Source organism: Pongo pygmaeus, chromosome 13 (genome assembly GCF_028885625.2).
Source record: "Pongo pygmaeus isolate AG05252 chromosome 13, NHGRI_mPonPyg2-v2.0_pri, whole genome shotgun sequence".
Classification (NCBI taxonomy): domain Eukaryota; kingdom Metazoa; phylum Chordata; class Mammalia; order Primates; family Hominidae; genus Pongo; species Pongo pygmaeus.
Genome location: NC_072386.2, coordinates 66,087,998 through 66,112,240, shown reverse-complemented (window position 1 = coordinate 66,112,240; position 24,243 = coordinate 66,087,998). Strand labels below are relative to the sequence as shown.

The following is a 24,243-nucleotide window of genomic DNA, read 5'->3' as shown; positions in this document are numbered from 1 at the left end:
GTGACAGAGCAAGACTCCGTCTAAAAAAAAAAACAAAAAACCTCAAATCAGAGTCAGGCACAGCAGTGCCTATGCAGTCGCAGCTACAAGGGAGGCTGAGGCAGGAGGATCACTTGAGCCCAGGAGTTTGACTGCAGTGTGCTATGATTGCTCCTGTGAATAGCCACTGCACTCCAGCCCGAGCAACATAGCAAGACTGTCTCAAAAACAAAAAAATTCATTGGAAACTGGAGAAAATGAACTGGAGGAATGTGGGCAACACTACTGCCTGCCCTAACAAGGAAAATGGAGAGGATATTGCACCATATCAGGGATCTGCCTAAGAACATTTCTGAGAAGAATGTAGGAAGTGCTACCTGGCCCAGTATCTGCCTTTGAGAAAATGTGAGAGAGATGAACTAAAGAAGTATATTCAATTTTTAAGTAGAATTTAGAGAAAACATAAAGGACTCAGGACTTGCTGGGTTTAAAATAAAACTACTTCTAGTCAGATATGGTAGCCCATGCCTATAGTCTCAACTACTTGAGAGGCTGAAGTGGGAGGATCACTTGTGCCTAGGAGTTCAACTGAAGTGTGCTATGATCTCACCTGTGAATAGCCACTGCACTCCAACCTGGACAACAAAGTGAGACACTGTCTTCAACAAACAAAACAACCTCAGATCAAAAACCCTTTAGTGGCCAGGGGTGGTGGCTTACACCTGTAATCCCAGCACTCTGGGAGGCCAATGTGGGCAGATCGCTTGAGCCCAGGAGTTTGAGACCAGCCTGGGCAACATGGCAAAACTCCATCTCCACTAAAAATACAAAAATTACCCAGGCATGGTGGCGTGTGCCTGTAGTCCTAGCTACTCAGGAGGCTGAGGTGGGAGGATCACCTGAGCCTGGGAGGTGGAGGTTGCAGTGAGCCAAGATGGTGCCACTGCATTCCAACCTGGGCAACAGAGTGAGACCCTGTCTGGAACAAACAAACAAAAAGTGGGTTTCCACTATGCTGACATTAAAGTCCAAAATCCTAAAAATGACCCAAGAGGCCTCATCCCCAGACATATTTTCCTCTTGATCTCAACTCTTTCAGCCTGTAAGTTTATCCCCTAATGTACTTCACTAACTCCTACTAATCTTTTGGCCTTTTTTAAAATTATTATTTTTACAAAAAAAAAAGAGATGGGAGTCTCGCTATGTTGACCTGGCTGATCTCAAAGTCCTGGCCTCAAGCGATTCTCCCATCTCAGCCTCCCAAAGTGCTAGGATTATAGGTGTGAGCCACTGTACCTGCTCCCCAGGCCTTATTTTAAATATCATTTTTTACGCAGGCCTTCCCTGAACAGTCCCTCTCCCCTAAACCAGGTTAGGTCTCAAGGTCACATGCTCCCCTAACACCCTGTGCTTTCCTAAGTACCACTTAGGATTGTGATAGCCTGAGCTGGTGTGACTATGTGTTTGGCTCATAAGCTCATAAGCTCATAAAGGCAGGGACCCTCCATCTTGTTCACAGCTGTGGCCCTGAAGCGAGCAATGCCGGGCATCTAACAGATGCTCAGCAAACAGTTGTTCAATGAATGCCTGAATAAATAGGTTGCTCCAGTACCCATGACTCTAATGAACAAACATTTGGCTACCTCTTTAGCAAAGGAAAAATCAATCATGGGAGGATTTCTTAGTAACATTATTGCATTGATGACCAAATACATGCAGACTCCTCACTGGAAACAGAAGAACAATCAAGGAAGCAGAAACTCCAGGTGCCTAGTGGCAGCAGTAACATTTCACGGTTTAGATTTGCATTTGTGACCACAACCTTACTCTTAGCTATGAATAAAGAGTTTCACCAGGGCCAGCTCATGGGTGGGCAACCAACGCAGTCACACTGGGCCCTGTGCTTGGCTTAATGCTCTGTGGTCACCATGTTCAAATTCTTAATTTTTTTAACAAGGGGCCCCACAAATTAGCCAGTCCTGAGTTTTACACATTAGTTTGATTTCTGGAAGGGAACAGTGGATAGCTAATCCCCAGCTAAGGAGGCATCCTCCATAATCAAGGCTGTTTTCAACCTCCCTGAGCACATGTAAGTCCTAATAAAGAGGGTTACATTTCTAGGACATGTTTTCTTCTGATATAAATTATATCATACATTATGTAGCACTCCCTTTGAGAAAGTCGAGATTTTTCAGATTACAGAAATACACAGCAGTCTTCGTTTTATTGCTGTTACCTAAAAAGAGGTTAATTTTTCTTAAAACTAAATTCTACTTAAAACTACCATAGAATTCCTTTTTCAGTTCCAACTTTTTAAACTTTATGAAATTTAACAAATGCACTGAACACTTGAAATTTCTTTGGAGATAGAAACTGGCAGGGCATGCTTCTCAGAATAGGAAAAAGAAAAAAAAAGAAAAGAAACTGGCAGGACACATTGGCCATTCACAAAGAACACTGGTTTAGTTATCTTTATGATAAAGGTGTTTCAAAACGTCAGATGTTTAAATTTACAAATAGCTTTTCTAGTTGTGAAGAGTTTGAAGTTAATTGTTAAGCTTATAAATGTTTAGACCATCTCAAACATTTAGACCATCTTAAATATAGGTTCATTTTGCTCCTCAACCAAAGATGACTTTGTTCTCCGGGGAACATTTGCCTATGTCTGGAGACATCTGGGGTCGTTTAACTGCAGGGAGGGTGCACTGGCATTTAGTAGGTAGAGGCCAGAGATGCTGCTAAACATCCTGCAATGCACAGGACAGCCCCCACAACAAAATTTAACTGGCCAAAAATGTCAAAACTGCCACAATTGAGAAAGGCGGGTCTAAACATACATGGCATTTGCCTCAGATAGGAAACGTGACAGCACTAAGCCACAAATCCAGTGACAAAGCCAAGAATACAGACAGTCTCCACAAGAAACACATATGGTTATATGAACAGTCATTTGGGAACTCCCTTTTTAAGACAGGGAGTTAGACATTTGACATACTGACCTGGAACCATGAATACATTTCTCATTAGAATAAATAAAAATAATGACAAGAGTCCTTGGTTGGCTCTATAAAAAAAAAAAAACAATATAGCTGAAATACCACACACTTCATAGAAAACAGAATTTGACAGTCAGAAGGGATCATTTCCAGTAGTAATTTCTGTTTTCTACCACTTCATTTCATGAAAAATGTACAATATCTACATCACAGTTCAGAATTTTCCATTCATCAGAGAATATAATCACCGTGTACATTAGCAGTTTTTAAGGCAGAGCTTTGCAAACAGATGATGCATGAAACAAATTTGATTTTATTATTTTTGGGATTTTTGTTTTGAGATGGAGCTTCACTCTGTCGTCCAGGCTTGAGTGCAGTGGCACGATCCCTGCTCATCCCAACCTCCATCTCCCGGATTCAAGCAATTATCCTGCCTCAGCCTCCTGAGTAGCTAGGATTACAGGTGCCCACCACCACGCCTGGCTAATTTTTGAATATTTTTGTAGAAATGGGGTTTTGCCATGTTGGTCAGGCTGGTCTTGAACTCCTGACCTCAAGTGATCCACCTGCCTTGGCCTCCCAAAATGTTGGGATTACAGGTATGAGCCACCATGCCCAGTCTCTTTGTGTGTGTGTGTGCGTGTTTTGTTTTTTTTGAGACAGACTCTCGCTCTGTCACCCAGGCTGGAGTGCAGTGGTCCAGTCTCGGCTCACTGCAACCTTCACCTCCCGGGTTCAAGCAATTCTCCGTCTCAGCCTCCCGAGTAGCTGGGATTACAGGCTCCCAGCCACCACGCCCAGTTAATTTTTGAATTTTTAGTAGAGACACCATCTTGGCCAGGCTGGTCTTGAACTCCTGACCTCGTGATCCACCTGCCTCGGCCTCCCAAAGTGCCGGGATTACAGGTGTGAGCCACTGTGCCCAGCCCTCTTTGTGTTCTAAAAAGGAAAAAATATGAGCCAATATTTAAAATCAGGCTTTACATTTTTTATTTTTAAGTAAAAGTTCTCAGCTATTCGTGGCAAAAAAAAAAAAAAAAAAAAAAAAAAGCTGCCTACACTGTATGGCTGCATGGGAATTCCTGCATGGATACTGGGTGGAAATGGCCAATATCCACCCAGACTTAGTAGGTTCCTCTGCAGTCACCTGGGCCCAACCAAGCACTCTCGTGCATTACCTGTTTAGTCCATGTGGATAAAGTAGATTTTGTGGTCCCAGTTTTAGGGGAAAACGTTTTTCTTACTGTTAAGCAATTCAATTACAAATGGAAAAGGAGTAACTCCTTAAAAAGTGAGTGGAAGCATTGCTATCATTAATCAAGAATGAACTATAATTAATGAAGGATACAATCTAGTACAAACTTGGGGCCAAGGCTAAGGAGGTCCTTTACAGGGCCAAGTTGAAGGACGGGCAGAGGAGGTGGCAGTGACCGTCAAATCCTCATCATGAAATGGAAAAAATATCAACCTCTCGGCCAATAAAACTTCTTATACGTAAATTCATAGTGTGGTATATTGTATTTAAAAATAAAGGAGTTTGCCATTTCTAAGAAATCAGTTTCCCAAAACTACCATTTTAAGGGTCTGAAAAAAAATTCCTTTAAGAAAAAGCAGGTATCTACACAGTCTGAGTTTTCCTTCCTGCTAGAACTGAAATCTGTTACCAAAGCCTCCAGCAGGGGGGCCTGCCTGTAATTGCCTAAGCGCCTAGCAGGTAATTTACACTGATCTTTAAAAACTATTAACCCTTCCTCCTCCCCTCTATAAAACAAACCGGCCTTTCAGAACAGCTCTGGAAGGGGGGCAGAATGCCAGACGAAGAGACAACTTCCAGACCACGTCTCTCACCTCCCACTCATCAAATTCAGCCCACAAAAAGCTGTGGCCGCATTCTCATTTCAAGGCACCATGGCTTTCTTTGAACACTATATATCTTCCCAACTGGCCTCTTGCCCCATTATGTGTAAAAAACCGACTCTCTTGTCTGCAGAAAGAAATAACAAGGCAAAGGGTGTACAGGGCAACGTTTATATGCATATACAGCATGCCAGGTGCCTACAGAACCTACCTCGGCCTAGGCGGCCCGTGCCCTAGCCGGGATCTGCAGGCGCCCTCATCCACGCTGGGAGACGGGAAGAGGAGAGGGAGGCGTGACAGGCGAGGGTGCCTGTGCTGCGCAGAAAGCGCTGCCAGGAGAAAAGAAGCAGTGAGCAAGGGCTTCTTCCATTTCAAAAACCTAATAACCAAAACTTGGAGGAATCTGCCTGAGATACTTAAAAAAAAAGAGGAAAGAGAAACCTAGGAGGGGGTAAAATGCTTTTAAGACGAATCACTTGTTTTCGTAATAGACCCTGCGCGCGAGTTTCCTAGACTGCCGCGAGAAGGAAAGCGAGGGAGCAGGAAAGGAGAGGCTTTGGAGCCCCTAAACTAACGTCTCTTTTATTAGTAATAGTTTGCTCCAGGGTGAGTCATTTATTATCCTAGCGTTGGCCTCTTTATCAGCAAAGTAGGGGTGAAAATTCATCTTAGCCGGGCTGGGCTTAGGATTCAAGGAAGTTAAATGAAGTTAAGCCCCTGGCACCCATGGGATGGTAGCGAGTCTGTTCGTTCCCTGCCTATCCACGCCCGCAGCCAACCCCTCCGACAACTAAGCTACACGGACCAGGGGCAAGAGGCCAGAAAGTGACTTTCAGGGGACACGGGGCACCGGCGTCCCAGCCCCACTGAGCGGACGGAAAATGAAGGTGGAAGGAAGAGGCGCCGCTCCATCCCGGTCCCTGGCGCACCCGGTTCTGCTTCCTCCTCCGCCGGGGAGCCCAGCCCGCCTGGGGCCACGGGGCACTGGCTGAGAGCCGGCTCCCTCCCACCCATCCTTCTCAGCCTTCCCCCACCGCCGGGCGGCCGAGCAGGGGAACACGAGGGAAAGCCGGTTACCTGGAGTGGGCGTCTGGCCCCGGAGTCTCAGGAGGATGCCCAGCCGCTCCTGCTCCACCAAGCTCCCGCCCCGCGCGGCGCTCTAGGCGCTCCGGAGCTGCGCCTGCACCCCTCGCACCGGCTGGGCCCGCCCCGGAGCCGCCCCCAGAGGCCCCGCCTTTCTAGGCCCCGCCCACCACATCCCCGCCTCGCCCACCTGCGCGAGCGTGGAGCTGGGGACTTGCTGCGGACTCTCGGTTCCCGCCTACAGGCGAGGGCGCCCTCTGGGCACTGACGTGGTCTGGGAGTAGCGCTGGGATCGTAGTGCTTCCTCGCTCATCTTCCTCACTGTGCTGATTCTTAGAGGTGTGTGTGTGAGCGGCGTCTTTTTAAACATTTTATGCCTCCCTTCCTCGAAAGCAGGAAACTCGAGAAATGCTGCCTTTTCTGATTTTAAACACGAAAATATGTTACAGAACAACAGTAAAATTAAATTCCAAGGTTCTTGATAAGTAAAGTTTAGAGATAACCATGTAGGTGTTTTTTTTCTTTCCCCTAACGAACCTTGCTTCCTAAATTTAGCATTTAAGAACTCATTACATTCATGTGTATTTCCACATAAAAATTAAGATCAAATTAAACTGTGGAACAATCCACAGTGCTGTGGAAAGTAGGAAAAAACCTTCCCCGCCCTTATAGCACAGATCTTTGTGTCAGTTATAAAAGTTGACACAGTTCTCTTTGTAACAAGGAGAATATTGTGTCTGTGTCTTCTTTCGTTGGATTTTTAGCTCCTAGAAAACAGAACGAGGTCTTATTTGTTTCCATGTTGTTTAAAAAAAATTCTGGCCGGGCGCGGTGGCTCACGCCTGTAATCCCAGCACTTTGGGAGGCCGAGGCGGGCGGATCACGAGGTCAGGAGATCGAGACCATCCTGGCTAACACGGTAAAACCGCGTCTCTACTAAATATACAAAAAATTAGCTGGGCGTGGTGGCGGGCGCCTGTAGTCCCAGCTATTCGGGAGGCTGAGGCAGGAGAATGGCGTGAACCCAGGAGGCGGAGCTTGCAGTGAGCCGAGATCGCGTCACTGCACTCCAGCCTGGGCAACAGAGTGAGACTCCATCTCAAAAAAAAAAAAAAAAAAAAAATTCTAACTCGGAGGCCATTAGACTGTGATATGTTTGATACTTGCCTGATTTGTCAACGAAAATTAACATAAGATGATGGTATAGAGGAAGAAAGACTTCCCCTCTACTCTCTGAGGCTTGGATAACTAAGTCTATGAAATAAATTGACCGCAGGTAGATTAACAAGAGAAAAAATACACAGATTTCGTGTACGGGGTATCACAGAAAAGAAAAATTAATATTCCCTCTGCCTCCCCCAACAAAAACTGAGATTTTAGGAGCTTGTGTACCCTCTTCCTTGGGGAGGGACAATTTAGGGGAGAGGAAATGATTTTGGGAAAAACTCCTGAACTCTTTCAATGGCTAGCTTTGTTTAATATCTCATGAAATTTTTCATGAGCAATTCAAGCATAATTGTTAAGAGCAAGTAGATTAGGTAAATGTAAATGGAATAAAAGTTTATAAATAAACTTTTAAAAATAATTTGTTTTATAAAATTTGTCTACTTAAAAATAGTTTTAAAAATGTTTTTTGGTGACTTGAAATTTCGACCATATTAAATTAAGTAATAGATATTCATTAAATATCTGAGTCATTTGTAAGTTAAAATACTGACATATTAATTGCTAAACGTAAGTTTAAAGTATAGCCGGGGCCGGGCACAGTGGCTCTTGCCTGTAATTCCAGCACTTTGGGAGGCCGAGGTGGGTGGATCACCTGAAGTCAGGAGTTTGAGACCAGCCTGGCCAACATACCAAAACCCCGTCTCTACTAAAAATACAAAAACTAGCCAGCTGCGGTGGCGTGTGCCTGTAGTCCCAGCTACTCGGGAGGCTGAGGCATGAGAATCGCTTGAACCCGGGAGGTGGAGGTTGCAGTGAGCTGAGATCATGCCACTGCACTCTGGCCTGGGTGACAAAGCAAGGCTCCATCTCAAAAATAAATAAATAAATTAATTAAAAATAAAGTATAGCTGGCTGTTTGCAATGGCTCACGCTTGTAATTCCAACACTTTAGGAAGCCGAGGTGCAAGTATCACTTGAGCCTGGGAGTTTGAGATCAGCCTGGGCAGCATAGCCAGACCTCACCTCTACAAAATAAAAATAGATAAATTAACCAGGGGTGGTGGCCAAGCAATAGATTTATGAATTAACTTTTGGAATATATCTTGTTTGTCAGTTGGATACTGCCTGTATACCACAAGTGTAATCCATTTTTTGTGTGTGTGTGACAGGGTCTCACTCTGTTACTCAGGCTGGAGCACAGTGGCGCAATCACAGCTCACTGCAGCCTCAACTTACCCCTGCTCAGGTGATTCTCCCACCTCAACCTCCCAAGTAGCTGGGACTACAGGTGTGTGCCACCATGCCCGGTAATTTTTTGGTATTTTTTGTAGAAATAGGGTTTCACCATGTTGCCCAGGCTGGTTTTGAACTCCCACGCTCAAGCGATCCACCCATCTCAGTCTCCCAAAATGCTGGGATTACAGGTGTGAGCCACCTTGCCCAGCCCACTTATTTTTAATGCCTGCAATAACATACACCCATAAATCTATACAAGTAGTTTAGAAAGTATTTCTGGAATGCTTAGGGGTGTATCAGTCAGGGCCCAGTCAGAAAACAGAAATCACAGCAATTATTTTTACAGAGAATTTAAAGTCATGAAGATTGGCAAGGCAAAAACATTGTAGTGACAGAGAGAAAGTAACTGCAGGAAGCAGCTGCCATGCACAGAGCTGGGGAGAGGGGAAGTGTTGGGGTTATCAGAACCTAAGAGCCAGGAGAGGGCCCCTGGTTGGCTGGGAGTCAGACCTCAAAGGAGGGGGCGGTACCCAGCTGGTGCTTTTAACTCTGAAGGTAAACTTTGAGGCTGGATGGGAGAGGGTGGATTAAAACAAACAAACAAATCTAAGAAACTGAAACCAGCTGATGCTGCAGCCAGGGAGAAGAGCCCTTGCTTGGTAACATGGACAGGAACAGTAAGCAGCTATAAAGTAGCAAGTCTCTCTCCTCAAGCACCCCTTATAAGCAAAACCTTATAGGAAATGTGATTTGCTAAGTCCCAGCCCTGGCTCACAAAGCAGAGGATAGAAGCTTGAGTTTGAACTCTAAGACATACTTCAATAACCAGCACAAGGAGCAAACTCATGATCACAAACACGCAACTCTCCTAATATTATAGATGTGGGAAAGTGTCTGATAAACACAGCTGTCATAGTAATGATTAATACAATAGCAATATATTATTAAAATGTCATAATAAAACTATAGTTACAAGTACAATCAAATAACGGGACAGAGGCAGGGCATGGTGGCTCATGCCTGTAATCCCAGCACTTCAGGAGGCCAAGGTGGGCAGATCACTTGAGGTAAGGAGTTCGAGACCAGCCTGGCCAACATGGTGAAACCCTGTCTGTACTAAAAGTATAAAAATTAGCTGGGTGCAGTGGCACACGCCTGTAATCCTAGCTACTGGGGAGGCTGAAGCACGAGAATTGGTTGAATCCGGGAGGTGGAGGTTCCAGTGAGCCAAGATCATGCCACTGCACTCCAGCCTGGGTGACAGCAAGATTCCATCTCAAAAAAAGATAAATAAATAAGAATAAATTAAAAAAAAATAAGGGGATGGTGTTGCTTGACCTATACTTTGTGTTACTGGAGAACAGTGAAGATCCTCTTCCAGCTGTATTTTCTGTGAAACCACTAACTACATAGAACCACCTTTCCCCAAATGACTTAGGTAAGCATCGTGGATAACATCCTTTCACACCTACGACAAGGCCATAGACATGCCCTCCAAATTTCCATTCCCATCTTATAAATTGTTAGCTGAACCATTTGCCCCTACTGATCAATCTGGGCAAATACCTTACTTGATCAAACTTCAGTCAGGCTTTTCTCCTTCCATCAGGTCTTTGCCCTTTAATCTAGTCTCAGCCTAAACCAGCATTGGAATTTGGAATAAGCCCCTTAACATCCTGTATTAGTCTGCTTTCACATTGCTATAAAGACATCTCTGAGATTGGATAATTTATAAAGAAAAGAGGTTTAAAGGCTGGGTGTGGTGGCTTACGCCTGTAATCTCAGCACTCTGGGAGGCTGAGGCGGGCAGATCACAAGGTTAGGAGTTCGAGACCAGCCTGACCAACATGGTGAAACTCTGTCTCTACCAAAAATACAAAAATTAGCCAGGCGTGGTGGTGCACGCCTGTAATCCCAGCTACTCAGGAGGCTGAGGCAGGAGAGTCGCTTGAACCCGGGAGGCGGAGGTTGCAGTGAGCTGAAATCATGCCACTGCACTCCAGCCTGGCGACAGAGTGAGACTCTGCCTAACAAAAAAAAAAGGAAAAGAGGTTTAATTGACTCACAGTTTGGCATGGCTGGGGGGCCTCAGGAAACTTATAATCATGACAGAAGGGGAAGAGGCACATCTTACGTGGCGGCAGGTGAGAGAGAGCAAGCAAGAGCAGGGAAAACAGCCTTATAAGACCATCAGATCTCCTAAGAACTCACTCAATATCACAAAAGCAACACGGGGGAAACTGCCCCCACGATCCAATCACCTCCACCAAGCCCCTCCCTCGCCACGTGGGGATTATGGGGATTACAATTCAAGATGAGATTTGGGTGGGGTTTGGGTGGGAACACAGCCAAACCATATCACATCCCCTCCCAAGAAGCCCCTTCCCAGCTGACCACAAAGAAACTCTGTCCTGATCAATTGCCTGATTGGGCCACCTGCTCATCCCACTCGCTGATACTGGTTCTTTTTTTTTTTCTTTTCTTTTCTGAGACAGTGTTTCGCTCTTGTTGCCCAAGCTGGAGTGCAATGGTGGTGCAATCTCAGCTCACTGCAACCTCCGCCTCCCGGGTTCAAGCGATTCTTCTGCCTCAGCCTCCCAAGTAGCTTGGATTACAGGCATGTGCCAACCATGCCCAGCTAATTTTGTATTTTTAGACGAGTTTTCACCATGTTGGTCAGGCTGGTCTCAAACTCCTGACCTCAGGTGATCCTCCCATCTTGGCCTCTCAGACTGCTGGGATTACAGGCATGAGCCACCGCACCCAGCCGATACTGGTTCTTTTTAACATTGTTTACTACTCCCAATAAAAGAAAAACCCTTTTCTGCCTGACCTTTCAAAAGCTTGCAGATCTTATGGTTGAAGCATTCTATTAGAATGCCGTCCCTCCCCTATTGCGACATTCTCTTTTTCTATTGCAATAATCCTTCTAAATAAAGTCTCTCCTTACCTAGATCTGGATTTGGTTTTTATTTGACAGTTCTCGTTGCTGTGATCCAGCTCAAGACTGGAACTCACCTAGGGACCTCCACCAGCCCCACCCGGGTAAAGGTGCCATGTTCAGGACTTGAGGACTCTTGGGTGAGTTCAAGTCTTGAACCAGTGCTCTGGCCATCTTGTCTGTTGAATAACAGTAAGAGGTTACTTTGATTGTTTTAGGCAAAGAGATGCTTTGGCCCTCCTGTGAGACTTCTGTGTTTCCTCAGCTCCTCGACCTGGGGATTGTTCAAGGGAGTTAATCAAGTGGGACTTTTTCTTGGCTCCTTTAAAGATTTTTTTCTTTGGGCTGACTATCCACTAATGCCATGGGTAACTCTCACTCTCTCAGATGCCCTCCTCTTCCCCCACTGAGTACATGCTATTATGGCACTAATTCAGTTTAATAGCCTCAAAAATGGCACAATTTACTAAAGGTAACGTAGAACCTCAAAGGTCTCTTTGGGAAACATGAGATCTCCTTAAACCAGCTCATCTAAGACTTCTCCCTTCCCATCATCCTCATCCCTCCTTTTTACCACTTTAAACCTTCTCTTTTGTTGCCTTGAATAATTTAATCTGTCCACCTCCTTCACCCCTCTACCCATTCCTACACACCTTTTCCTACCCACTCCAGCTCCTCAACTCATGGTCACTCAAGATTTAGGCCTCCCTTCTGTTCTGACCACCTTCTCTTCACACCACTGGTGAAGCAGGGATCTCCTGTGCTAAACAGGAGATGGCTGAACAGATGACACCCAATACTGGGCAGATGAGATTGGCTACAGTTTTTTCAGTTACATACTCACAGCCTAAGTGGTGAGGAGGTTATTGCATGCCAGGCAGAGCCACATGGGAATTGCATTTGAAAGCAGACTGAAGCAGCAGGGGCTGTGTGAGGCAGGCTTTGTAGTAATGGCACAAGAGTGAGGTAACCTTTTATTCCATGGGAGGATGTAATTGGCTTGTTCAAATAGTTCTGTGGGTTGGCAGGTAGGTAAAGCTGCTTAGATTGAAGATTAAGTAGGGTACAGCTGGTCTGGCTGAAGGGGAAACTAGCTGGGTAGGGAGCCCTTCCCACTTCAGGGGTGATATGGTTTCGATCAGTGTCCCTGCCCAAATCTCATTATCAAATTGTAGTCCCCAGTGTTGGAAGTGGGGCCTGATGGAGTGGATTGAATCATGAAGGCAGTTTCTAATGGTTTAGCACCATCCCTTTGGTGCTGTCTTGTCATGGAGTTCTCATGAGATCTGGTTGTTTAAAAGTATATGGCACCTCCTCCCTGCCTCTCCTCCCCCTGCTCCGGCCATGTAAGACGTACCTGCTTCCCCTTCAACTTGCATCATGATTGTAAGTTTCCTGAGGCCCCCCAAGCCATGCTTTCTGTACAGCATACAGAACTGTGAGCCAATTAAACCTCTTTTCTTTATAAATTACCCAGTCTCAGGTAGTTCTTTATAGCAATACAAGAATGGTCTAATATAAGTACCTAGATCATTGCTAAGTAAGATAGAATAGTGGAGCATAATTTAAAGCTTACGTAAATTTTTTTTAGTACAGAGAGGCTAAATATATTTTGGTCTGCTAATGATGTGTTCATTCTTGCCACATTGAAAAGTTGTACAGGCCAGGCACAGTGGCTCACACCTGTAATACCAACACTTTGGGAGGCCAAGGTGGGTGGATCACCTGAGGTCAGGAGTTTGAGACCAGCCTGACCAACATGGTGAAACCCCATCTCTACTAAAAGTACAAAAATTAGCTGGATGTGGTGGCAGGGGCCTGTAATCCCAGTTACTCGGGAGGCTGAGGCAGGAGAATCACTTGAACCCAGGAGGTGGAGGTTGCAGTAAGCCGAGATCACACCATTGCACTCCAGCCTGGGTGACAGAGAGAGACTCCATCTCAAAACAACAACAACAACAACAACAAAAAAAAAAAAAAAAAAAAAAAGAAAGAAAGAAAGAAAAGAAAAGAAAAGAAAAGAAAGAAAAGTTGTACTATAAGGAAGTGTATGGCTATAAAAAAGTCACAAGATATATAACCTCAAGCTTGACTAGTCTGCTACAATATGCTGGTATATGACAGACAGCTAATTATCTACTTCATAGTTTTCTCTGTAGGTATATTACTTTGCTAGGTCTGTCAACAAAGTACCATAGACTGGTACTTTAAACAACAGAATTTGTTTTCTCACAATTCTGGAGGCTGGAAGTCCAAAATTGAGTGTCAGCAGAGTTGGGTTTTTTCTGAGGCCTCTCTCCTTGGCTTGTAGATGCCAAGATTAATATTTCTTTGGCCTTTAATATTAAAACTTTTAATTAACATTTCTCTTTTTAATGATAGGCATTCCTCATTTTAAGATACCTGACCCTTAAACAACTGATCTTTGCCACCACCTTTCAACAGATGCTTCAGCTGGTTTTGTGGGAACAACACCAACCAGAGTCCCTAGGAGACTGTTTCTTAGTCCCTGACTCACCCCATGCAGGAGGCTTAGGATTGCATCTGAATTGCTCAGTGGTGAATAATATACATTTACTATCATTACAAAAGGGAGGTCAACAGTGTTGATCTTTGCCAGAGCCTTGTTTTCCTGAGAAATAGCACTGGCTAAAGAGCTCTCCTCATCCTTTTATGATAGCCACCCATCCTCTTCTTGCAATAACCCTTTTGAATAAAGTCTCCCCTTGCCTAAATCCAGATTTATTTTGACAAATGCTACAAAATTAATTTTGAATTGTTTTAGAAATTTAATCAAATTACATTGAAAGGAACATGAGGAAGACATAAAAGAGTAAGGTACTACTTTCAAAGCATGAAGATGGAGAAAGCAAATTCAATCATAAATGTACTGTCCAGGAAAAAAAGAAAGTGTGGCTCCTAAGCATGCAAATTCCAGGTAGAGTAAGGCCTGAAATATGTTTCTAAAACCCATACATGTAAGTTCTTTAATGTTTTTAAAAAGAAACAGGTTGATCTCTTTTAAGAGCAGGCAGCATTTCTCAGAATGGCAACAAAGCTAAAATCACACACAAAATAGTTTGATATAGTTAATACATTAAAGTGTTAAATGCATGCATAACAAATATATCATAAAGTTAAAAGTCAAACAAACTAGAAAATATATGCAATAGTATGTAAGCAAAAATTAATTTTTCAAATAAAGGGAATTTTACATAAAATATGCACCAGGTGAAAAATGGGCAAAGGGCATGATAAGATACATCACTAAAGAAGAAATCCACATAAAAAGATGCTCAATTTCAATAGGAACTGAAGAAATGCAAATTAAAACTACAAATCACTTTTTACCTATCAGATTGGCAAAGTTGAAAAAGATTGATAAACACAATATAGATGAAGGTGTAGGAATACAGACTCCTGTGCTGCTCTCTGTCTTAGAGATTTCTACAAACTTTCTAGAAGGCATTTGGACAACATGGATACTTATTGACAACTATTCATCTGGGAATTTATCCTATGTAGGAAATTTTACAAATACACAAAGATTTCAGAATCGAAACATTGTAAACAATGTAAGGTTGTTAAAAAATAATTTTCAGAAAAAGATAAAATCACGACTCATACAAATATAAAAGTGCACATCTGTTAAGGAATTTACACATATGATATGAGGGAATCAGGTGTACGTTATAACCATTTCAAAGGAAAAGTCAAAAAGCACAGATTTATCTGGAGTAAAGGAATGTTAAGATGAATTGCAAATGGAAACAAAACTGGTATTTTCATAGGGTGGGGATGGCAGGAACCAATTAAATTATTGCCAGACAGGACAGAATTTACATACCATCACTTACATATAATTTATAAAAAGAGGCGAATAGGGTCGGGCGCAGTGGCTCACGCCTGTAATCCCAGCACCTTGGGAGGCTGAGGCTGGTGGATCACTTGAGGTCAGGAGTTTGAGACCAGCCTGGCCAAAATGGCAAAAACCTGTCTCTACAAAAAATACAAAAAATTAGCTGGGCGTGGTGGTTTGCATCTGTAATTCTAGCTACTTGGGAGGCTGAGGCACAAGAATCACTTGAGCCCAGGAGGCAGAGGTTACAGTGAGCCGAGATCACACCATTGCACTCCAGCCTGGGTGACAGAGTGAGACTCCGTCTCAAAAACAAAACAAAACAAACAAACAAAAACGAAAAGGTTTATTTTGTTTGCATATGTAAGCTTCACAGAAAAAAAGTGAAAATCCCAAAGAGGTGCTTAGACCCAGGAGCTTATACAACATTTTAACAGAGGATGATAAAGTGTGGGAAGCTACTAGACAAGGGAAATGGGGAGAGGCTGGGCTTCTCTGGTGTGGATAAATTGTGGGAAGGTAACTGGGAAAGGCATGGTAATTAAGGCTTGTTTAGTGAGGTGTGTTATGCAGATGAATTGTTCACCTTATTCTGGTATGGGAGAGGGCATCACCTTTGCAAAGGGAAATTAGGCAAAGGTTTGTAGGTAGAAAGAGAGAGGGCAAAGAGTTTTGCTTGTGTCTGCTGTTTCTCAATTGCCTTTAGCTCAAAATAATCCTTATGCCAATATGGCATGTTTTGAGGTGGCACATTCTTTTTTACTTTTACTATTATCATTTTATTTGTTTGTTTTTTTGTTGTTTTTTGTAGAGACAGGGTCTTGTTTGTTGTTGCCCAGGCTGGAGTGTAGTAGTGTGATCATACCTCACTATCATCTTGAACCAAGTAGCTAGGACTACAGGTACACACTAACCTGCCCTGCTAATTTATTTTATTTTGTTTTTGGTAGAGACAGGGTCTTGCTTTATTGCCCAGGCTGGTCTCAAACTCCTGGCCTCAAGGGGTCTTCTCACTTCAGCCTCCCAAACTGCTGGGATTACAGGCCCTGCCACCACGCCCAGCCTGGGGTGGCATATTCTGATCCCTTTCCCATTGTTTCAGAAAGATGTTTCCATTTTGGAAAAACATAAAATAAATGAACAAATAATAGTAAATTTAGCATTTCTGTCCAAAAGAAAATAACATGTACAGTGAGCAGATGCCCATCAGGGTGTTTACCAGCAAAAACAAGTTAAAAGAAGTACCTGTCTGAATGGATCAACAAATTGCATCATATCATATTAATACAATGGAATGACATTTAAGAAAGCAAAATTGATTCACACTTCAACATGGATGAATCTCCAGACCTTATGTGGAGATAAAGATGCCAAACACGAAAGAGTACAGACTGTTCAATTCATGTTTATGTATCTGAAATTCTGGAAGAGGCAAATCTAATCTATAGTGACAGAAAGGAGAGAAGTTGTTGCTGGGGCTGAGTGTGGGGAGAGGAGGGCATTTACTTTTTGGGGTGATAGAAATGTTCTTTATCTTGATTATGGTAATAATTGCCTGGGTGAGTAGGTTGGTCAGAAGTCATGGAACTATACACCTAAACAGCTATATTTTATTAAGCCATGCCTCAATAAGATTGTTTTTGCTGTTGTTGTTTTGAGATGAGATGATACTCTGCAATCCAGGCTGGAGTGCAGTGGCATGATCACAGCTCACTGTAGCCTCAGTCTTCTGGGCTCAAGCCATCCTCCCACCTCAGCCTCCCGAGTGCCTGGGACTACAGGTACGTCCCACCGCACCTGGCTAATTTTTGTATTTTTTGTAGAGATAGGGTTTCACCATGTTGCCCAGGCTGGTCTCAAACTCCTGGGCTTAAGTAATCCGCCTGCCTCGGGCTCCCAGAGTGCTCAGATTACAGGCGCGAGCCACCGTGCCTGGCTGTGTACATATATATATATATATAAAGTGTCTGTTAGTAAAGACTAGAGGGGTAAACAGAAAGCAGACAGCATGTGTTGAGCAAAATCTGGACTCGCTGAGTTTGCAGTGATGATAAGCTTTCAAAGAGTAGAGGCTCTCCAGGCTTCACAAAGTATTCCTGGACTCAGTGATTCCTATCTGGAAGCCATCTGGACAAAGACGGCTGGCGCAGCCATGCCACTAAATGCACTCTTTTGAGGGTGAGAGTGCCTAGAAGTTGTGAGGCATTTTCACAGTTTCAGGAATCCAGCACAGCAAAGGAAGATGACAGGGTCAAGGCGTACTGGACACAGGGATCGTGGACTGACATGCTAAAGAAGACGGATGAGCCAGGGGGCTCACAGAGTTTTTTTTTAAGCTGAGCACCAAAATGTCTATGCTAAATGAACAAGAATGTTCCAGATATAAAAATTATTTAATAAACATCCTCCATGTTGACTTGTAAATATTGCGTGAAGTGTGGCAGAGGCCCCCTCTGGTGGTAGCATGCAAAATCACATGTATAACTATAAAAAAGAAACAGGGTGAAAATCAGTCCTAGTGTTTACATACCTTAGATGTTAGAGGTATATACTAAAGAGGCAGTTTAGGCTGGGCACAGTGGCTCATGCCTGTAATCTCAGCACTTTGGGAGGCTGAGGCAGGCCTATCGCTTAAGCCCAGGAGTTTAAGACCAGCCCGGGCAACATGGTGAAACCTATCTCTACAAAAAAATAAAAATAAAAATAAAAATTAGCTGGGGTGTGGTGGCGCACACCTATGGTCCCAGCTATTAAGGAGGCTGAAGTGGAAGGATCGCCTGAGCCCGGGAGGTTGAGGCTGCAGTGAGTGGTGATCAAGCCACTGCACTCCAGCCTGGGTGAGAGTGAGATCTGTCTCCAAAAAAGAAAAAGAAGAAAAAGAAAAAAAGAAAAGGAAGAAGCAATTCAGCAATACCCACGTACCATCCATATCTGTACTTTTTTTTTTTTTTTTTTGACACAGGGTTTCACTCTGCCCAGGCTGGAGTGCAGTGGCACGCTCCCAGCTCACTGCAGCCTCAATCTCCTGGGCTCAGACAATCCTCCTACCTCAGCCTCCCAAGTAGCTGGGAGTACAGGTGGACGCTACCATGCCCAGTTAATTTTTGTATTTTTTGAAGAGATGAGGTATCACCATGTTGGCCACGTTGGCCTCAAACTCCTGGACTCAAGTGATCTGCCCGTCTCAGCCTCCCAAAGTGCTGGGATTACAGGCATGAGCCACTGTGCCCAGCCTAAACTGCCTCTTTAGTATATACGTCTAACGTCTAATGCATGTAAACACCAAGCCACTATGCTTGGCCCATATATGTTCTTTACTTTGCTTCTTCTTACTTAACACATTTGGAAAATCATTCCATATTAGTTTATATAAAGCCTCTTTGTTCTTTTCAGTGTCTATCCAGTACAGGGGTTATGCCATGATATTCAAATAGTTCCCTAATGGCAATTCCAGTTGTTTCCAGTTTTTTGCTATTATAAACAATGCTACAGTGAATGTCTTCACACATATATAAAACATACGTGTAGTATTAATTGCCATAAGTGGTATTGCTTGGTCAAAATGTATGTGCATTTAAAAAGTTGATAGGTCTTACCCTCTGTGTGGGGGAAGATGATTGGCAGTAGATACCATCAGACACAGGCAAAAGAAACAGGTTCCTTAGACCTTGATAAAGGATAGGAGAATTTAAACTCTACGAAGATTGCATGGAGCTGGAGTTTTGGCAGCCATCTTTTCCACAAGGGCAAACTTCCCTGGGTGCTGTGTGCTGGCTCCCATCAGCTTCTGCAAAAACTCTCCTTCTCTTACACCCTCTATATGTTCTGGAGACCCCAGCTATGTTCCTGACCAGAGAAGGGCACTGGAGTCACTCCAGTTCATTCCTGCATAATCTCTGCAAGGGGGACTTGAAGGTCAGTTTCCCAGGGTAAATTTTGTAGATAGATGATCCCCTAGGAACTCCCAGGCCTTAAGCTTCCTGATGACTCTTCATGTCTTCCACAGAGAAATTGTACCAATTTACATTCTCACCAGCAATGTGTGACTTCCTGTTTCACCCACACACTCACCAACACAGCAAATTATCACAGGTTTTAAAAATAATTTTTATTGATTTATTTATGAAATGGGGTCTCACTCTGTTGCCCAGTCTGGAGTCCAGTGGTATAATTGACCATAGCTCACTGCAGCCTCAAACTTCTAGGCTTAAGAGATCCTCCCTCCTCAGCCTCCTGAGTAGCTGGAACAACAGGCACACACCACCATGTCTGGCTAATTTTTGTATTTTCTATTTTTTATAGAGACAGGAGTCTCACCATGTTGTCCAGGCTGGACCCGAACTCCTGACCTCAAGCATTCCTTCCACCTTGGCCTCCCAGATTGCTGGGATTACAGGTGTGAGCCACCCCACCTAGCCACAGTTTTTATCTTTGCCAATTCTAATAAGTAAAAACTGAGGGAAGCCAAGGCGGGTGGATCGCTGGAGCTCAGGAGTTCGAGACCAGGCTGGCCAACATGTTGAAACCCCATCTCTACTAAAAAAGAAATACAAAAATTAGCTGGGCTTGGTGGTACATGACTGTAATCCCAGCTACTTGGGAGGCTGAGGGACAAGAATCGCTTGAGCCCAACAGGTGGGGGTTGCAGTGAGCCAAGACTGAGCCACTGCACTACAGCCTGGGTGAAAGAGTGAGACTGTCAAAAGAAAAAAAAAAAAAAAAAGAAAAAGAAAAGAAAAGGAAAACCTGAAACAAAGAGTTTAAACTTTACATTTCTCTCATGTGTAAGGTACCACATCTTTTCATACAGTGATAATGAGAGACATATGTGTCTATATTCGTAGTAAAGCCAACCCTTCTACTGGGGCACCTGATCCTCATTCCAGGTATAACATCCTCTGATGTTATACTTGAGAACATCATCCTAGCAATTCTATCTTCTGCAACTTCAACTTTTTTCTCTCCAAGGAATCGTTCCTATCAGCATACAAAAATGTTATTTCTCCCTTTGACAACCCTTTCTTGAACCCCTTCCTCCTTAGCTACTGCCCTAATTCTCTATTTATAGCAGAGCTTTCCTTTTCTGGAAAGGGCCAGATAGTAAATATTTGAAGCATGGTGGGCTATTTAGTCTCTCACAACCTCTTACCTGTGTCCCTCTAGTGTGACAGCAGCCACAGACAGCACATAAACGAACAGGTGTGATCATAGTTTGCTGCAGTTTACTGACTCCTGCTTCATAGAAAACTGACCTTGATTCCCCCTTGCTGTGGTCAGGGAAGAAGGTGCTGTGGTTGTCGCCTGTTCCTTGCCCTCAGCAGGCTGACAGCTGAGGTCTCCAGAACAAGACAGAGAGCCCAAGAGGGTATCAGCCTCCTTGTGAAAACAGAAAAGGGAGTTTCTGGAAGAACCTGATTGTTCTGTGTCAAAAGAATTGCCTGTATCTGGTGTCTCCAAATTATATTAAACCCTCTCTAATCACGTGCTTAGTCCCGTGCCTCTAGGGAAACTGCTCCTGTCCATTTCAGCTCCGTGGTTCTAAATCCAGCAGGCATTTATCTAAACTTGTTTTACCTGTACTCTCAGCACCATTTCAGACAAATCATCACTCCTTGACCTTGAAACCCTTTTTCCTCACCTGGACTCTTAATCCTCGTGGTTTTGTTCTCATCATTCTTTGTCAGCCTTCAGTTTCCTCCTCTTCCCCCAGGCCTCTTAACCCTGCAGAGCTTCACGACTCAGGCCTCAGATCTCTTCTTTTTTCTCTACAGCCCTTCTGTATGGCCTCATCCAACCTCATGCTGTTAAGTACATCTAGATTTAACCTTGACATCACTCTGATTTCTCTCTCTAGTCTGGACCTGTCCTCAGAACTCCAGACTCATATTTCCAACTGCTTAGTTAACATCTCCCCTTAGAGGTAAAATTGGCATTTTAAACAAACATGTCCAATACGCAGCTCCTTATCTTCTTCTCCCAGAGCCTGCTTCTCCCACTCTTCTCCCGGACTTACTCATTGACAACTCCATCTAGTTGCTCAGGCCAAAAACTCCTGGAGTCATCTGTCTTGCCTCTCTTTCTCACATAGCACACACCCAATTCAACAAATGCTTTTGGCTTTATTTTCTTTTTTTCTTTCTTTCTTTCTTTTTTTCAGACAGAGTCTCACTCTGTTGCCTAGGCTGGAGTTCAGTGGCTCACTGAAACCTCCGCCTCCCAGGTTCAAGGGATTCTCCTGCTTCAGCCTCCCAAGTAGCTCCCAAGTAGCCTCCCAAGGACTATAGGCATGCACCACCACACCTGGCTAGTTTTTGTATCTTTAGTAGAGACGGATGTTGGGAACAAGTCCCCCAAATCTGGCCATAAACTGGCCCCAAAACTGGCCATAAACAAAATCTCTGCAGCACTGTGACATGTTGGTGATGGCCATAACACCCATGCTGGAAGGTTGTGGGTTTACTGGAATGAGGGCAAGGAACACCTGGCCCGTCCAGGGTGGAAAACTGCTTAAAGGCATTCTTAAGCCACAAACAATAGCATGAGCGATCTGTGCCTTAAGGACATGCTCCTGCTGCAGTTAACTAGCCCAACCTATTCCTTTAATTCGGCCCATCCCTTTGTTTCCCATAAGGGATACTTTTAGTTAATTTAATATCTATAGAAACAATGCTAATGACTGGCTTGCTGTTAATAAATACGTGGGTAAATCTCTGTTCAAGGCTTTCAGCTCTGAAGGCTGTGAGACCCCTGATATCCCACTTCACACCTCTATATTTCTGTGTGTGTGTCTTTAATTCCTCTAGCACTGCTGGGTTAGGGTCTCCCCGACCAAGCTGGTCTTGAAAGACAGGGTTTCACCATGTTGGCCAGGCTGGTCTCGAACTCCTGAGCTCAAGTGATCCACCTGCCTTGGCCTCCCAAAGTGCTGGGGTTACAGGCGTGAGCCATTGAACCCAGCCTCTATTTCAAAATATATCCAGATTAGGATCCCTTTTACCCACCTCCATTGCTACCATCTTGGGCCATGCTACTGCTGTATCTCACCTGACGTCTCCTGCTTCCTGTCATGCTCCACATATAGCCTGGGATTACAGGCATGAGCCACTGAGCCTGGCCAGTATTTGTTTTGTTTTAAATCCATTTTGGCTTTAGTATATTCCCAACAACTATAAAAGTGTTTGGCTCAAAGTAGGAGGAGCTCAATAATATTTGATGAATAAAAAAGGGAATAAATGAATGAATACTTTATCTTCATATGGTACTTTGTAACTTAAGAACCATTTTCACATTTCTCCTACTACTTCTGATAATCGGATAATCAGATAAAACCACTGTGTTAGTTTCTTTCTTTTTTTTTTTGAGATGGAGTCTCACTTTGTTGCCCAGGCTGGAGTGCAGTGGCATGATCTTGGCTCACTGCAACCTCTGCCTCGTGGGTTCAAGCGGTTCTCCTGCCTCAGCCTCCCAAGTAGCTGGGATTACAGGTGCCTACCACCAAGCCCAGCTAATTTTTGTATTTTTAGTAGAGACAGGGTTTTGCCATGTTGGCCAGGCTGGTCTTGAACTCCCGACCTCAAGTGATCCACCCACCTTAGCCTCCCAAAGTGCTTGGATTACAGCATGAGCCATGGCGCCTGGTCACAACTGTGTTAGTTGCTTATTGCTGCTGTAACAAACTACCACACACAGAATGGCTATAAGCAACACAAATTTATTTTCTTACTGTTCTGTAGGTCAGAAGTCTGAAGCAGGTCTCACTGGCCTAAAATCGAGGTGTCAGCAGAACCGTGTTTCTTTCTGGGAGCTTTAGAGGAGAATCTATTTCCTTGCCATTTCTAGCTTCTCGAAGCCACTCTCATTCATTGACTGTGGGCCTTCCTCCGTCTTCAAAACCAGCAGTGGTCAGTTAAGTCCTTCTCAGATGAAGTCACTGTGACCTCTGCTTCTGCCTTCACATCCCCTGAGCCAGAGCTGGTGAAGAGAGGTGTCTCTGAGTCACACTGTGTGAATTGCCATGGAACAGAGTTAAGCTGTTTTCACGTTGATCCGTATCACAAGTGAGTGTTTTCCCCAGCTCTGAGTCAGTCTTTCTTTTTAAATCCAAAACCATATTATTAAGTTTTTAAAAAATCATGATTGCTTTACTTCTTCAGGTTTCAGGTTTCTCAGACGTAAAACCTTAAAACAGAAATGAATACCTGATGATTGCATTCTGGTTGTCTGCATTACCCATTAAGAGTCTCTGACCTTTTCTGGTCCCAGGAAACCTCAAAGAATAATACTGCATTTTCCACTTCATAGGCCTTAATGGGAGCAGGACTGTGGAAGGTGACACTGGGGCTTCTACCTCCTTAACAGTTCACCTATGGTCTGTCTGGTATGACTCACACTTTCTTTGTGTCTCAAATTTCCCACATGCAAAACAGATACTATGATGAAAATACAGCCCATTTAATTATGTGAAGTGTTTTGAACAAAATTGTTATAATGTCTTAGCATAATGTGGACTTTTTGTACATCATCTAGTCTGATGGTTCCCACCATTGCTACCCATTGGAATTACTTATGGAAGTTTAACAAATCCTGATGCTGGCTGAGAGTGGTGATGGCTCATGCCTGTAATCCCAGCACTTTGAGAGGCCGAGGCAGGCAAATCACCTGAAGTCAGGAGTTAGAGACCAGCCTGGCCAACACGGTAAAACCCCATCTCTACTAAAAATAAAAAAATTAGCCGGGCATGGTGGTGGGCAGCTGTAGTCTCAGCTACTCTGGAGGCTGAGGCAGGAGAACTGCTTGAGGCCGGGAGGCAGAGGTTGCAGTGAGCCGAGATCGCACCACTGCACTCCAGCCTGGGTGACAGAGCAAGACTTCATCTCAAACAACAAAAATCCTGATGCCTAGGTCCTGCACCAAGGATTCTGATGTGATTGCTATGGAATGTGGCCTAGGCATAGGCTTTTTTTTTTTTTTTTTTTTTTTTTTTTTTTTTTTTTTTGAGATGGAGTCTCTCTTTGTTGCCCAGGCTGGAGTGCAGTGGTGTGATCTCGGCTCACTGCAACCTCCGCCTCCCGGGTTCAAGCAATTTTTCCTACCTCAGCCTCCTCAGTAGCTTGGATTACAGGCAC

General features: G+C 44.0%; 1 protein-coding gene across 16 annotated transcripts in view; it reads right to left on the bottom strand.

The window, feature by feature from the left end:
- Nucleotides 1–24,243, bottom strand: part of GCNT1 (glucosaminyl (N-acetyl) transferase 1) — a 118,230-nt gene that overhangs the window by 45,479 nt on the left and 48,508 nt on the right. For 2 of the 16 annotated variants that reach the window (XM_054502933.2, XM_054502946.2), the window contains one exon: nucleotides 6,106–6,335. The exons of 6 other annotated variants lie outside the window; for them this stretch is intronic. The gene's annotated coding sequence lies outside the window, so the exon portion shown is untranslated. Of the gene's footprint in view, nucleotides 1–2,978; nucleotides 3,044–4,823; nucleotides 4,842–5,043; nucleotides 5,162–5,909; nucleotides 6,064–6,105; nucleotides 6,336–22,841; nucleotides 23,297–24,243 lie in introns of those variants that run through there. 8 more of the 16 variants (XM_063649608.1, XM_054502932.2, XM_054502941.2 and 5 more) reach the window with 8 other exon arrangements.